This window comes from Giraffa tippelskirchi, chromosome 3 (genome assembly GCF_054371585.1).
Source record: "Giraffa tippelskirchi isolate mGirTip1 chromosome 3, T2T-mGirTip1v1.2.pri, whole genome shotgun sequence".
NCBI classification, from domain to species: domain Eukaryota; kingdom Metazoa; phylum Chordata; class Mammalia; order Artiodactyla; family Giraffidae; genus Giraffa; species Giraffa tippelskirchi.
In genome coordinates, this window is record NC_137277.1 from 162271117 (window position 1) to 162285752 (window position 14636).

Sequence of the window (14636 nt, forward strand, 5' to 3'; positions counted from 1 at the left end):
TTGTTAAGCTCTGTCTACTACCTTAGAGTCTTATCTTTGCTAAAATGGGGCTTAAAGACACCAAATCTGATGAATTCAAGGGGCTATTGAAAGGTTGGAATACAGGCAAGGATGTGAATGTGCTTTGAAACCTATGAAATGCTGTCCAGGTGTTTCTTGGACTTGTGGCTGGTGCAGAAGGACCCACACTTGGTTTAAGACTTTGCTGCTGTCTTCTTGAGATTCCTAACACGTTTATCTTGGAAGTGAAGGCCGGTGGGACAGCACAGCAGGCACAGGAGGCCTGGAGCCTCTGCTCACATGGGGTTAGCCTCCCTGCCTCCCTTGGGTGGGTGGGACTGTCTCCCTTTCTCCAAGTCCTGGTTCCGGGGCCCTTCTAGCCTCCCCACCCCACCCTCACCCCAACATGTTGGATGGCCAAGCTCCATTTTTGATCCACTCTGGCCTGGGTACTGGCGCAGGGACAGTCAGAGTCTGGCAGGACTGTGCCCATGGTGTCTCACATGTGGGGAGGTGTGGTGGCCCTCCCTGGTTTGCGATGCCTCGATTTGTTCAGTGCATATCTGAGCGTGGGCGTCTTGCCCACCCTGCCTTCAGAACCCAGAGTACCCTGATGCCAAGGTCAAAATCCTGCGACAGTTGGCCCAAAGGAAGGGGAGATAGACATCCCCACTCCCTGCCAGGACCCACTCTTCATTTTCCTCTGGGTCCCACAAATTAAATAGCCAGCCTTGAGTACTGAATAAGTACAAGGGAGTACACACATATGAGTGTTTGCCCATGCAGAAAAGCAAAACCCAAGGAGAAAATCTAGGAGGGAGAAATTGTGTTTAGGGAAGCCTCAAGGGGCAGGTAAGGAGGGCATGGCAACCAGTATTCTTGCCTGGAGAATCCCCATGGACAGAGGAGTCTGGCTGGCTATAGTCCACGGGTCGCAAAGAGTTGGACATGACTGAGTGACTAAGCGTGGCATGGCAAGAGGCGGGTAAGTCCACACAGATACGGCAGAGCACAGATGAGAGGGGCCCCAAACCCCACTCCTGTCTCATAGGCATTAACCCATGAGGGGCCTCTATGTATGCATCTATAAAACGAGGAGGCTGGACCGGGAGCAGGGCCTGAGCCATCATCCCATCTCTGAGGATAGCGTGGAAACATATAGACTCACTCCCCAGAGAAGTGCCCAGAACCTTGACATTTTGCATGAAACTTCATAGCATCACAGCTTCCCAAGGACCCCGTGGATGGCCCACAAGGACTCTGGGTTAGGAATTTCTGAACTGAAAGTTCTCTCAGGCTTCCTCCAGCCTCCAAACTAGGCAGTAAGGAGCTCATCACCTAAGATCTTAAGGCTTCCCAGGTGGCGACACAAGTGGTAAAGAGCCCACCTGCCAATGCAGCAGACATGAGACACAGGTTCGATCCCTGGGTTGGGAGGATCCCCTGGAGGAGGGCATGGCAATCCACTCCAGTATTCTTGCCTGGAAAATCCGATGCACCGTGGAGCCTGGTGGGCTACAGTCCATAGGGTCGCACAGAGTCAGACACGAATGAAGTGACTTAGCATGCACAAGGGTGTGGGCAGCTGGCTGAAATGTTAGAGTTCCAAACGAGACTGAGAAGGAAAACTTTAAAAAAGGGCAAGAGAGATCTGTTAAAGGGCAGAGTGGAGAAGATGGCAAAGTGTGTGGAGGCCATAAACACTTCGTGGGAAACCACGCAGTGAGTTCTTTAAATTAAAAAAAAAAAAAAAAAGGAAAGAAAACAAAGAACTTTCACACTCGTGTAGTAGAAATTGATGGCTTAGCGGATAAAGACAGGGACCAGACTTCGGGAGACGGCAGGAAATGGGAGCATTCCGTGAAGCACAGCTGACTCATGAACTGTGTGCACTAACAGGTCTCTGGGGAACTTACCTAAATTCCATGGTGGGAGTGACAGCTGCTAGCCTGGTGTCTGATGGGCCACTGATTGATTTCTGGGGCCAGCTGGCCAAAGCTGTGGAAAGAAAGAGTGGGTAGGCACTGCCTCCAAAGAAAGCAAGTCCAGGGCCTTGGGGAAAAGTAAAGAGGGAGGAGGGGGGCAGACATTTGAAGTGAGGCAGCAAAGGGCATCATGGCAAAATGCTTCAGTTTGAAAGGAAGACCAGCATCAGGGGAGACATGCAGAGAAGTGACGCATACAGTGGGGAAGAGGGCAGCCACAGAAAGGGCAAAAATGAAAACAGGCATTTCTGATGTTCAGGAGAGATGTGATAAACGGATGGTTTTCTGTGTGGGAGAAGATGGGAGTGCCCCGAGTTACACATTTCATCATTTAATTGCACAATTTGTAACAAATTAATAACCCGCACAAAACAAGACCAAATGTTACGCAATGACACCTGGACTGCAAAAGAAGGCTCTCTGAGGAGTCCACCAGGCTGAACACGTGGTGGAATGATTTTTCCAGAGCATAGGTCCCCTGGAAGCAAGGACCCCAGGTCAGAAAGAGCCTTGAGAGTCAGCTCTGGGTTTACATCTGTCCTCTGCCATCTCAGCTCTGTGATTGCAGTTATTGAAGGGGTTTAAATTGCAGTTTCGTCAAAGGAGAAAGTATTCTTTGTCATGCCTGTGCCCAAGGTGGTTAACAGGCTCTATGGAAAAAATGTGTGCGTAATAGCCTTGTACACTGTAAATCACTTCAAATGTAAGACAGCATTCTCTGCTCATTTATTTGTTTATTACCAATCCAAGTCCTCCCATTATCCCAGCTAAACAGAAAGCGTTTGCACAAAGTTAAACAAAGTCAAAATACTATAACAATCCAGTCCACTTTGTCCTTCCTTTTATGACCATTATCGGTGAAGCGTGGGCTGGAATATGGCTTCTTCAGTCCTTCTTTGAGCTTATTCTTTTATTGACTCCATCATTCATTCTACTCACAGTGGGTGAGACCCTGCTGAGGGCCAGACATCTCAGAGATCCCCAGAGGACGGAACATGATGCTTCTGTCTGGGGGAAGCTCATTGATTAGCAGGACTTTTACGTCCCTACAATGGAAAGAGAAGGAACTTTCCCCATCTCCTTTTACCTCCACGGATGTGGAGCCCATCACAGTTCAATTTTTGTCAAGCCAAAGCATGTTCCAGAGATTTAACTTGACTTCTGTCTGGACCACAGCTGGCTTTCCTCATTTTTTCTTTTTTTCATTTTCCTGAGATGCATCTCAGCTTTCGGCTTAGTGTGTAAATTAACCCCATCTTTGAAAAGCCCCCTGCTTTTCCCCCCAATTTGTCACGGCCGTAAAATATGACACTCTCTCCTTGAGCTGCAAAGTCCTTAAGGACAAAAGCTTCTTTCTCCTAACTTAACTTTTACTCTAAATCCCACGGCTCATAATATGTTGACGCCCTGGCCGTAGGAGTTTATCGTGACTCTGGGGGAACACAGGACAGCAAACTCTCTCCTTAATCCCACCCCTTCCTCTGGGCGACTTCCAACGCCAGACCTGGTAACATGAGGAGCCAAGTTAGAACCCCAGTTGTGCCCTTTGGAGGTGGATCACAGGCAGATGGGGAGGGATGAGAAGTCCTGCAAGGTAGGACAGCATCAGTCCATGTGAGACACCGTGCCGTCCCGTGGGAGGTGCCACAGGCTTCTTCTGGCCACACTCTGCACAGCACAGTGGAAACTGCACTTAATTGTGCAGCCTGGTGACTATTCGCTTAAAAAGAAGCATCTCTTGGTAACATCCTCCCCCCCAGCTCGTCCCCATGTCAACCTTATGCTTCTCATCTCTTCACTCCTCCCTAGTGTGGTCCTTCCACCTCTCGAATCCCTTCCATTACACCACCTTGAGGTTTTGGTTTTTCTTCTTTTCTAAGTAAAAACTCTCCTGCATCGGGTACCCTTTCCCAAGCATGCCCACGTTCATCTCCACTACAGCTAACCCCAAACAAACGTCTCAGAGGCGCTTCTCCTGAAGACCGAACTTCCTTTCTCTCCTAAGAGGGAAGGACTGCCAGCTAGCTTATGGCTCCTCCATGTTCTCAATTCTATATTATTATTCAGCTGCCACCAACGAAACCCCTTTTCTGAGTTGTTGTTTATTGTGGTAAAATACATATAACATAAAACTCACCATTTTGGGGGCTTCCCTGGTGGCCCAGTGGTTAAAAATCCACCTGCCAATGCAGGAGACATGGCTTCGATCCCTGGCCAGGGAATATCCCACATGTCACAGAGAGACTAAGCCCCTGTGCCACAACTACTTGAACCCATGCTCTAGAGCCTCTGCTCTGCAACGAGAAGCCACCGCAATGAGAAGCCTGTGCACTGCAACTGGCTCGCCACAACTAGAGAAAAGACCAGCATAGTCGAAAACAAAAATAAAGATTTTTTAAATAAAAAAGAATTAACCATTTTGCCTACTTCTCTTCTTTATTAATGGAGGAATAATTGACTTATAATGTTACATTATTTTCAGGTGTGTATCAATGATTCAATGTTTTTATATATTAAAAAATGCTCACAACAGTAAGTCTGGTTAACATCTGTCACCATCATAGTTACAAAAATTGCTTTTTCTTCCTGTGATGAAAGAGAGATTCCAAGATCTCTGCCTAGTTTTAATTGAGTTGTTTTTGTTGAGTTGCTGAGGTTCTTTATATAAAGTAGAGAACAATTCCTTACCAGATATGGTGATTTGCAAATATTTTCTCCCATTCTGTGGGTTGCCCTTTCACTCTCTGGATGCACAAAAGGTTTTAATTTTGATGAAATCCAATTTATCTAGTTATTCTTTTGTTTTCTGTGTTTTTAGTGTCATATCCAAGAAATCACCACCAAATCCAGTGTTATGTAGGTTTTCCCCTGTATTTTCTTCTAAGAGATTTACAGGTTTAGCTATTACTCTTAGATCTTTTATTCATTTTGAGTTAATTTTTATATATGGTGTGAAGTCAGGATCCCACTTCATTCTTTTACATGTGGATGTCCAGTTTCCCCAGCAGCATTTGTTGAAAAGACTGTTCTTTCCTCCTTGAATGGTCTTAGAACACTTGTTGAAAACCAACTGCCCATATTAAATACCTCTTCTCTTGAAATCTAGTCTCATCCACCTTTCCCACCTTGGCACCCTCGTCACATCACAGCATCAATCCAGTGCATGCCCCCCTTAGGTCCCACTTCTGTTAGAAGACTCTTCCTGTTTTGCAGCTGTTCACTTCAGAGGCCATTGCTGATGCAGACCACTGCCAATCACCTCCAGCCGTGCCTTCCAATATGAAATGTGGCCCCTGAAGATCTCAGACAATAAGTTTCAGCAGCCTTTAAACTTGGGCTAGCAGCTTGCTCACACACCTAAAATCACAGAGGCCTTAAGCAGGAGACCAACAGAGTGAGACCGGGACTGAGACTCTCTGCCTGCTGCCCACAGACCAAACGGAGGTACCCTTTCTAAGCATGACTGTTGTGTGATCCCTCGTGGGTAATTTCTCAGTTTGTCCCATCCCTGAATGCTCCCCCAACCCCAAGCAAGAGAAAAACATATAAGAGAGTAAGACTTGCGTCTTCTTGTCATGTCTTTACAGCACAAGAAGTTGTAGAAAAGGCATGTGGGCTTCTGGGGTCCTGAGCAGGTCAGCTTTTAAGACTTATGGTTTTAGGCTTATTCTCAAAAGCAAAACCAAACAAATGGCTCATTCCTTTAGGCTAAATTGCCAAAAGCAAACATTTTCTCCACCCAACATCTCCATGACATCCATATTGATGATCCATCTATTATTTTGATCTATGACAGCACCCCAGGTGGCACAGTGGTAAAGAATCCGCCTGCCAATGATGGAGATGCAGGAGATGTGGGTTTGATTCCTGGGTTGGGTAGATCCTCTGGAGTAGGAAACGGCAACCCACTCCAGTATTCTTGCCTGGAAAATTCCATGGATAGAAGAGCCTGGCGGGCTACAGTCCATGGGGTTGCAAAGATTCGGACACAACTGAGTGACTGAGCATGCACACACACACACATGCGTGACAGTGCCATAGAGTGGTTTGTTGGAAGCAGGGAGTGGGCTTTAGCTCATTCTCTGTTATCTTCACCAATACTTCCCCCAAATCTGAGAACACAGAGCTTTCTTTGGAAACACACCTACAAGATACATCCACAAAGTCCATTTCCCATTAGACTGCCCCCACCCTCCTGTACCAGCATTCTGGAGCCTGGGCTGCCCGGATGGCAAAGCCACTCCACCTCCATCTCTGTAAACCCATAACTTTGCCCTACTGTCACTGACCAGGCAGCTGCTCCAGCTCTAGCCATGCTCTGCTTACATGCTCTTTACCTTCCTACTTCCCTCCATCTGCTGATTCAACCTTTAATAATCCCTGGGATCTGTCCCAAGACAAAGTAGCCTAAGGCAGTGGTGGAGCATGTGGGCTGTCATTCTGGCACTGAAATTCACCAGCTGTGCCACGTTGTCCAAGTCACTTCCCTTCTCTGTTTCTCTCAGCTCCTCCATCAGTTGAATGAGGGCAGTGCCAACCAATCCCTTCTCATTTCTGGTTCTTCGGGTCCATGGTGGCTTTTCCTCCTGCATCCCTCCAACATGTCTAGATGTTGCAACAATCAGCCCATCTCTGGGGCTCCAGCACTAGGACTGTTTTCATCCCCCTTGTTTTTCCCTATGCACTTTTCTGCCTGTGCTTGCCATAGCACATCCTGACCATCTGCATTCCCTGTTCTCATCTCTCAGACAGTGAAGTGTTTCTGGAATCTGATTGGGTCTCAAGTTGTCTTTCGTTAGATCATTAACAGAGTCACATCTTTTAATCTGAACTGACTCTTACTGTTGCTGAGAACGCCCTTTATGTATTTCCGAAGAACCGTTACCACACGCCTCATCTATTGTCTATTCCAAATATTTTTCCTTACCCCTAGTTCCCATCTCTAGCAGATGGTCTTGGTTTCGCATCTTCTCAGCTGGTATCCTTTGCAGACGTTCTTCCAACTGCCTGCACCTGGCTGCCAGGGCCTGCAGTGCCCTCTCTCCCAGTGTGCGAGCCACTGTCCACTCGTGTGTCAGCCCAAAAGCAGTGACTGATGGGAGCTGGGAGATAAATTCCCTGGCTCCCTCATCTCTCTTGCAGGATAACTCTGTTCTCTGCTGATTTCCAGTCTTCTCCACTGGATGAAGCGCCCACCGTGGTCACCAGCCTGAGCGTGCACACCCACTCCTGGCTACTTTCCCTTCCCTGTGTCACTTACCTGCTCCCTTTCTGCTGCTTCCTGGAATCAACTACTAAATGGACTATTTGTCTCAAATCCTTGTCTTGGAGTTTGCTTCTGGGGATACCCAAGCCAAAACACCATCTCTCGGGACTTCCTTGGTGGTCCAGTGGATAGGATTCCTCCTGCCAATGTGAGGGACATAGGTTCCATCCCTGGTCCAGGAGGATTCCATATGCCATGGAGCAACTGAGCCTGTGCACCACATATACTGAAGCCTGTGCACCTAGACCCCGTGCTCAGAAACAAGAGAAGCCACCACAGTGGGAAGCCCTCACACTGCAATGAAGAGCAGCCCCCGCTTGCCACAACTAGAGAAATTCCGAGTGCAGCAGTGAAGACCCAGCACAATCCTCACCTGCAAAAAAAAACCCATCTCCCTTCATTTCTTTCCCTCACAGCTGATAACCTTATCCCCTATTGTGTGCAGAATGTTTGAGGCCAGCTGAGTTTCTGAGGACTGATGTTGAAGCTGAAGCTCCAATACTTTGGCTACCTGATGCGAAGAACTGACTCACTGGAAAAGACCCTGATGCTGGGAAAGATTGAAGGTGAGAGGAGAAGGGGACGACAGAGGAAGAGATGGCTGGATGGCATCATCGACACCATGGACATGAGATTGGATAAGCTCCGGGAGTTGGTGAGGGACAGGGAAGCCTGGTGTGCTACAGTCCATGGGATCGCAGAGTCAGACACGACTGAGTGACTGAACTGAACTGAAGAGTTTCTCATTTACTCACCTCGGTATCCAAACCTTTAAACTGACAAATATATCCATATAGCTTAACCTGGGAGGGAAGGGTGAGGGAAAAGTTGGCAACTCCTGTCTACCATTTTTTATTTTTAATATTTATTTGGTTGCACCAGGTCTTAGTTGCAGCATGTGGCATCTACTTCCCTGACCAGGGATTGAACCCAGGCTGTCTGCATCGGGAGTGTGGAGTCTTAGCCACTTGACCACCAGAGAAGTACGCTGTCTACCTTTTCTTGGGAGTCCTTTCTACCTCGTAGTAGTCCTTTCATCACTCTGCCCCTTCTTCTAGCACCTTTCTTCCTTCCCTCTGCTAACTTCTTCCTTTCTGTCTTTAGCCTGTTTGGAAAAAACAAACAAAAAAACACAGCTTTCCTTGAATATGTCCCATAACCTATCGTCCTAGGCTTTACTCAGAAGATTTTCACTAGAATTGTAATATTCTTCACCTTCACTTAGCACTAGCTATCCCCTTCTCCCTCCTTTGTGACCTGGCTTCCACCTGGGTCACTCTGGGAGCACTATGGCAGGGTCATCCATGGTGCCTTATTGTCCAAATCCATTGATCTTTGCTTGTTCTTATCATATATTTCTCAACTGCTCATCTTTTCTGGACTTTAATCTGTATGTCATACATGGCTCCAGGTAATCTGTTTGTCATACTTGGTAATAACCAGGTAATATTCTCCTGCTAAAATTTTTTTTAAGGATAAATGGATAAAAACAGTTTTCTAATCCTTGCACTTCAAGTCCTCCACAACTGGCCTCCAGTTTTCCATCTTATCTTGCAGATTATCCACTATAGGCAGCTGGTCTAATTAGATTCAAAATGCGTCCATTTTTGTCCATTCTTGGCTTCCAGAGTTCCCTCAGTCCAAGATGCCCTAATTTCCTCTTCTTTTTCATGTGAGCCATTCCTCGAGTCCTCATCAAGGGCCCTTCCATCCTCATTATAAACTCTTTCCTATTTTCTTCCAGCCCCGCTGCCTCCTCTAAACTCTTCTTTCCTTCCTTCTCTCCTTCCATCTTTCTTTCTCTCTCTCTTTCTTTCTTTCTCTCTTCTTTCCTTCCTTTCTTTTATTCTCTTTCTTTCTTTCTCCTTGCCTCTCCAATGAGGCAAGGACTGTGTACAACCCTAGAGCCTGATATATGGTATTCGTGTGTGTTTGTTGATGTTGACAAAGATGAACTAGAACATCTGTTAGTCCTGATGAAGTTGTGTACTTGCCAGGCTGCACTTCCCTCTCTGACAGATGGCAGGATGGAGACCCCTTTCCTGCACAAGTATGGAGTTGTTTATCTTCAGAGTCTCTCCCCTCTTCACTCCTTGAGCATCACTCCAGGCTCCCACCCTAGGTCTATGCCAGCAGAGTCTGGTCTATGCTTATTTTCTGTTACATTCCTCTGGAGACTCCTAGGAAGTGTGACCCTTATGGTATCTTTTGACAGATGAAGGCATGAAGGCCTCAAGAGGGAAGGCAATCTGTCCCAGGCCACAGTGCTGGTAACGGACAGAGTCAGAATGAGAAGTCATATTCCCAATACTGCACCCCAGAGAGCTCGGTGTGCTCTTGCAGGCCTGGGTGGAAATTCAACTTCAATCCACATGGGAGGAGATGGGAGACTTCATAGTAACCAAGAAAAGACCACAGCTTCGGAGACACCTGGGTCTGTTGCTTACTAACTCTTTGACTTTGGGCAAAACATTTAATTTTTTGGAGCATCAGTTTCTTCCTGTATAAAAACAGGCATAATAGCATCTCCCTCAAAGAGCTGCTTGGAGAATTAGATGAGATGATGTGTGCATGCTAAGTCACTTCAGTCGTATCCGACCTTTTGCAATCCTATAGACTGTAGCCCGCCAGGCTCATGCAGATTCTCCAGACAAGAATCCTGGAGTGGGTTGCCATGTAGCATATCATATTGGGAGGAGATACAGTAGTGTGGAGAGAGCACAGACATGATTTCGAATCCTGACTCTGCCATTTCTTGACAATATAACCGAGGGGAATTTCTTGACCTCTGAGCTAAAGACCTTGACTTGCCCATGTGAAAATGAGGATAATCACCATACTCTTTTCATATGATTAAATGAGAATAAACTTATGTGGATTTCAGCACGGGTCAGGTACACGGTGAGCCTCCTGCTGCTACAGGCAATCCCACCACGTCCGGCACACCAAACATCCAAGAAACGTTCCTTTCCTTCTTCCCTTCACAAGCAAACACTATAAACATGATAATGGGAACCACATTTTAACTACTAGAGAGAGAGAGGCAAAAATGTTTTCTGGGACTGCAGGACATTTTAGGCAACTACTGTTACTAATTATGAGCCCTGTCCTGTTATATGTGCTTGTATCTCTCTCCTGCACTAATCTGTGAGCAGCCACAGGATGGGATCCTGGCTGTTCCTCTTTGCTTTCCCTGCACAGGGGACAGAATTCCATACACAGTAGAGAATCAAAAATGTTTGCTGAATCATTGTCATAAATTCAGTCTTAAGGTGGAAAACATTTGAAGCAGTGCATGAAAAAGGTAATACCAAGTAAGATGAATATTTAGATGGTGGATAAATCAGTTCAGTTCAGTCGCTCAGTCGTGTCCGACTCTTTGTGACCCCATGAACCGCAGCACGCCAGGCCTCCCTGTCCATCACCAACTCCTTGAGTCTACCCAAGTCCATGTCCATCGAGTCGGTGATGCCATCCAGCCATCTCATCCTCTGCTGTCCCCTTCTCCTCCTGCCCCCAATCCTTCCCAGCATCAGGGTCTTTTCCAATGAGTCAACTCTTCGCATCAGGTGGCCAAAGTATTGGAGTTTCAGCTTCAACATCAGTCCTTCCAATGAACACCCAGGACTGATCTCCTTTAGGATAGACTGGTTGGATCTCCTTGCAGTCCAAGGGACTCTCAAGAGTCTTCTCCAACGCCACAGTTCAAAAGCATCAATTCTTCAGCGCTCAGCTTTCTTTATAGTCCAACTCTCACATCCATACATGACCACTGGAAAAACAATAGCCTTGACTAGACGGACCTTTGTTGGCAAAGTAATGTCTCTGCTTTTTAATATGTGGTCTAGGTTGGTCATAACTTTCCTTCCAAGGAATAAGCGTCTTTTAATTTCATGGCTGCAATCACCATCAGCAGTGATTTTGGAGCCCCCCAAAATAAAGTCAGCCACGGTTTCTACTGTTTCCCCATCTATCTGCAATGAAGTGATGGGACCGGATGCCATGATCTTAGTTTTCTGAATGTTGAGCTTTAAGCCAACTTTTTCACTGTCCTCTTTCACTTTCATCAAGAGGCTCTTTAGTTCTTCTTCACTTTCTGTCATAAGGGTGGTGTCATCTGCATATCTGAGGTTATTGATATTTCTCCCGGCAATCTTGATTCCAGCTTTTACTTCCTCCAGACCAGCGTTTCTCATGATGTACTCTGCATATAAATTAAATAAGCAGGGTGACAATATACAGCCTTGATGTACTCCCTTTCCTATTTAGAAACAGTCTGTTGTTCCATGTCGAGTTCTAACAGTTGCTTCCTGATCTGCATACAGGTTTCTCAAGAGGCAGGTCAGGTGGTCTGGTATTCCCATCTCTTTCAGAATTTTCCACAGTTTATTGTGATCCACACAGTCAAAGGCTTTGGCATGGTCAATAAAGCAGAAATAGATGTTTTTCTGGTACTCTCTTGCTTTTTCAATGATCCAGCAGATGTTGGCAATTTGATCTCTGGTTCCTCTGTCTTTTCTAAAACCAGCTTGAATATCTGGAAGTTCACGGTTCATGTATTGCTAAAGCCTGGCTTGGAGAATTTTGAGCATTACTTTACTAGCATGTGAGATGAGTGCAATTGTGTGGAAGTTTGAACATTCTTTGGCATTGCCTTTCTTTGGGATTGGAACGAAAACTGACCTTTTCCAGTCCTGTGGCCACTGCTGAGTTTTCCATGTTTGCTGGCATATTGAGTGCAGCACTTTCACAGCGTCATCTTTCAGGATTTGAAATAGCTCAACTGGAATTCCATCACCTCCACTAGCTTTGTTCGTAGTGATGCTTCCTACGGCCCACTTGACTTCACATTCCAGGATGTCTGGCTCTAGGTGAGTGATCACACCATCGTGGTTATCTGGGTCGTGAAGATCTTTTTTGTACAATTCTTCTGTGTATTCTTGCCACCTCTTCTTAATATCTTCTGCTTCTGTTAGGTCCCTACCATTTCTGTCCTTTATTGAGCCCATCTTTGCATGAAATGTTCCCTTGGTATCTCTAATTTTCTTGAAGAGATCTCTAGTCTTTCCCATTCTATTGTTTTCCTCTATTTCTTTGCATTGATCGCTGAGGAAGGCTTTCTTATCTCTCCTTGCTATTCTTTGGAACTCTGCATTCAAATGGGTATATCTTTCCTTTTCTCCTTTGCTTTTCACTTCCCGTCTTTTCACAGCCATTTGTAAGGCCTCCTCAGACAGCCATTTTGCTTTTTTGCATTTCTTTTTCTTGGGGATGGTCTTGATTCCTGTCTCCTGTACAACGTCACGAACCTCCATCCATAGTTCATCAGGCATTCTGTCTATCAGATCCAGTCCTTTAAATCTATTTCTCACTTCTACTGTATAGTCATAAGGGATTTGATTTAGGTCATACCTGCATGGTCTAGTGGTTTTCTCCACTTTCTTCAATTTCAGTCTGAATTTGGCAATAAGGAGTTCATAATCTGAGCCACAGTCAGCTGCCGGTCTCGTTTTTGCTGACTGAATAGAGCTTCTCCATCTTTGGCTGCAAAGAATATAATCAATCTGATTTTGATGTCGACCATCTGGTGATGTCCATGTGTAGAGTCTTCTCTTGTGTTTTTGGAAGAAGGTGTTTGCTATGACCAGTGCGTTCTCTTGGCAGAACTCTATTAGCCTTTGCCCTGCTTCATTCTGGACTCCAAGGCCAAATTTGCCTGTTACTCATAATAAAATCTTAGAGTGTGTTTTTTGTTGTATTTATTCACTTTTGTCTGTGCTGGGTCTTCATTGTTACAGGCAGGCTTTCTCTAGTTGCGGAGAACGGGGACTACTCTCTAGTTGCAGTGCACGGGCTTCTCATTGCGGTAATTTCTCTGGTTATGGAGCACAGGCTATAGGTGCTCAGGCTTCAGTAGTTGCAGCGCATGGCTCATGGGCTTAGCTGCTCCCCGGCATGTGGAATCTTGCCAGACCAGGGATTGAACCCATGTCCCCTGCATTGGCAGGTGGATCCTTAATCACTGGACCTTCAGGGAAGTCCTAGAGTGTGTTCTGTGTGTCCGGTTTTAATTTTGAGTGTGTGATGAGGTGTTTGGTGTTTGCCACAGACCACCATGAGGTGAGTACCATTATTATGCCCATTTTACAGAGGAAAAGACTGAGAGGTACAGAGAGGTTAAGAAACTCTCTGGAGGTTCTGTAACTGGAGCAAAAGAAGCCAAAGTAGAATCCAGGCAGCCTGACTATACAGCCTGGTCTTCTAGCAGCTATAATATTTTTCCTGTCCCTCATGAAGTGCATCACGGAGTGGGGAGGATGAAACACAAAACTCCACCTCGCCCCACACAGCTGATGCTCAGTTAGCTCCTAACAAAAATGTCCCACTTACTCACATAGCTCAGGCCATCAGAGATCTGTACTTGGCAAGCTAGTAAGGCAAGAGAGATTACTTCTGTCTAAGTGTTTGCAATAATAAAAGAATTTCCTTTAAGGAAAAAAAAAAGCATTTTTGCTGACTAATAAGCTGAACTCTCCTTGCCTCTTATATTTCTATCTCTGTGCCCTGTGACCATGCAGAGCAGCAGTATCGTTCTTTGCATCCATATCTGCCTCCCTGACTGGTCCGATGACCTACTTGGGAAAAGATACCCGATCTTCCTTTAATAATCTTTCCATTTCCTGCCGTGCCTAGTACAGTGCTTGGCACAGAATAAGCGTTCCATAAATAGTTGTGAAATTTTTGAACTAAATTAAATCTTCACAATGGAAAAAGAAGAATGAAATAGTCCATGAAAAAGCAGAAAGTAATCTTTAAACCAGAGTGCCAATGGTTTAGAAGATTGTATGCCTCTTTTCACTAGGCAAATAATACATGTTCATGGTGGAAAAATGAGACAGTGTAGATAGGCAAAGAGAAAAATGTTGAAATCACCTATGATTCTGTTAACATAATTCATTTCCTTTCTACTTTGTCTCTGTCCCTGCTGATCTTACAGACAATGTGCATGGCAATAAGTTCATGTGACCTATTTTCTGGTCTTTTTTTCTAACTCAATTTTATCTGGATTTTATTTGCCTTCTCCTGATTAATAGGGCATCTTTACTATTAACATTCATTGTAGGAAACTTGGAAAATCAAAAGCTGGAAACAAAAAAGAGGAATAAAACAATCCCAGTACCAAGAATTAATGTCTGGGTTTTCTCTCTCATAAACACACACACACAAATACATATAATATGATTGAAATTACATACATAGTTTTATAGCTATATTTTCAAGTGTTCTTCAAAAATATCAATCACCATGGTTGTTATTCCATTCAGTGGATGTTACCGTGTATATTTTTAAAGTGCTGTGGGCTCTTTAGTGATAGACAAACTGTT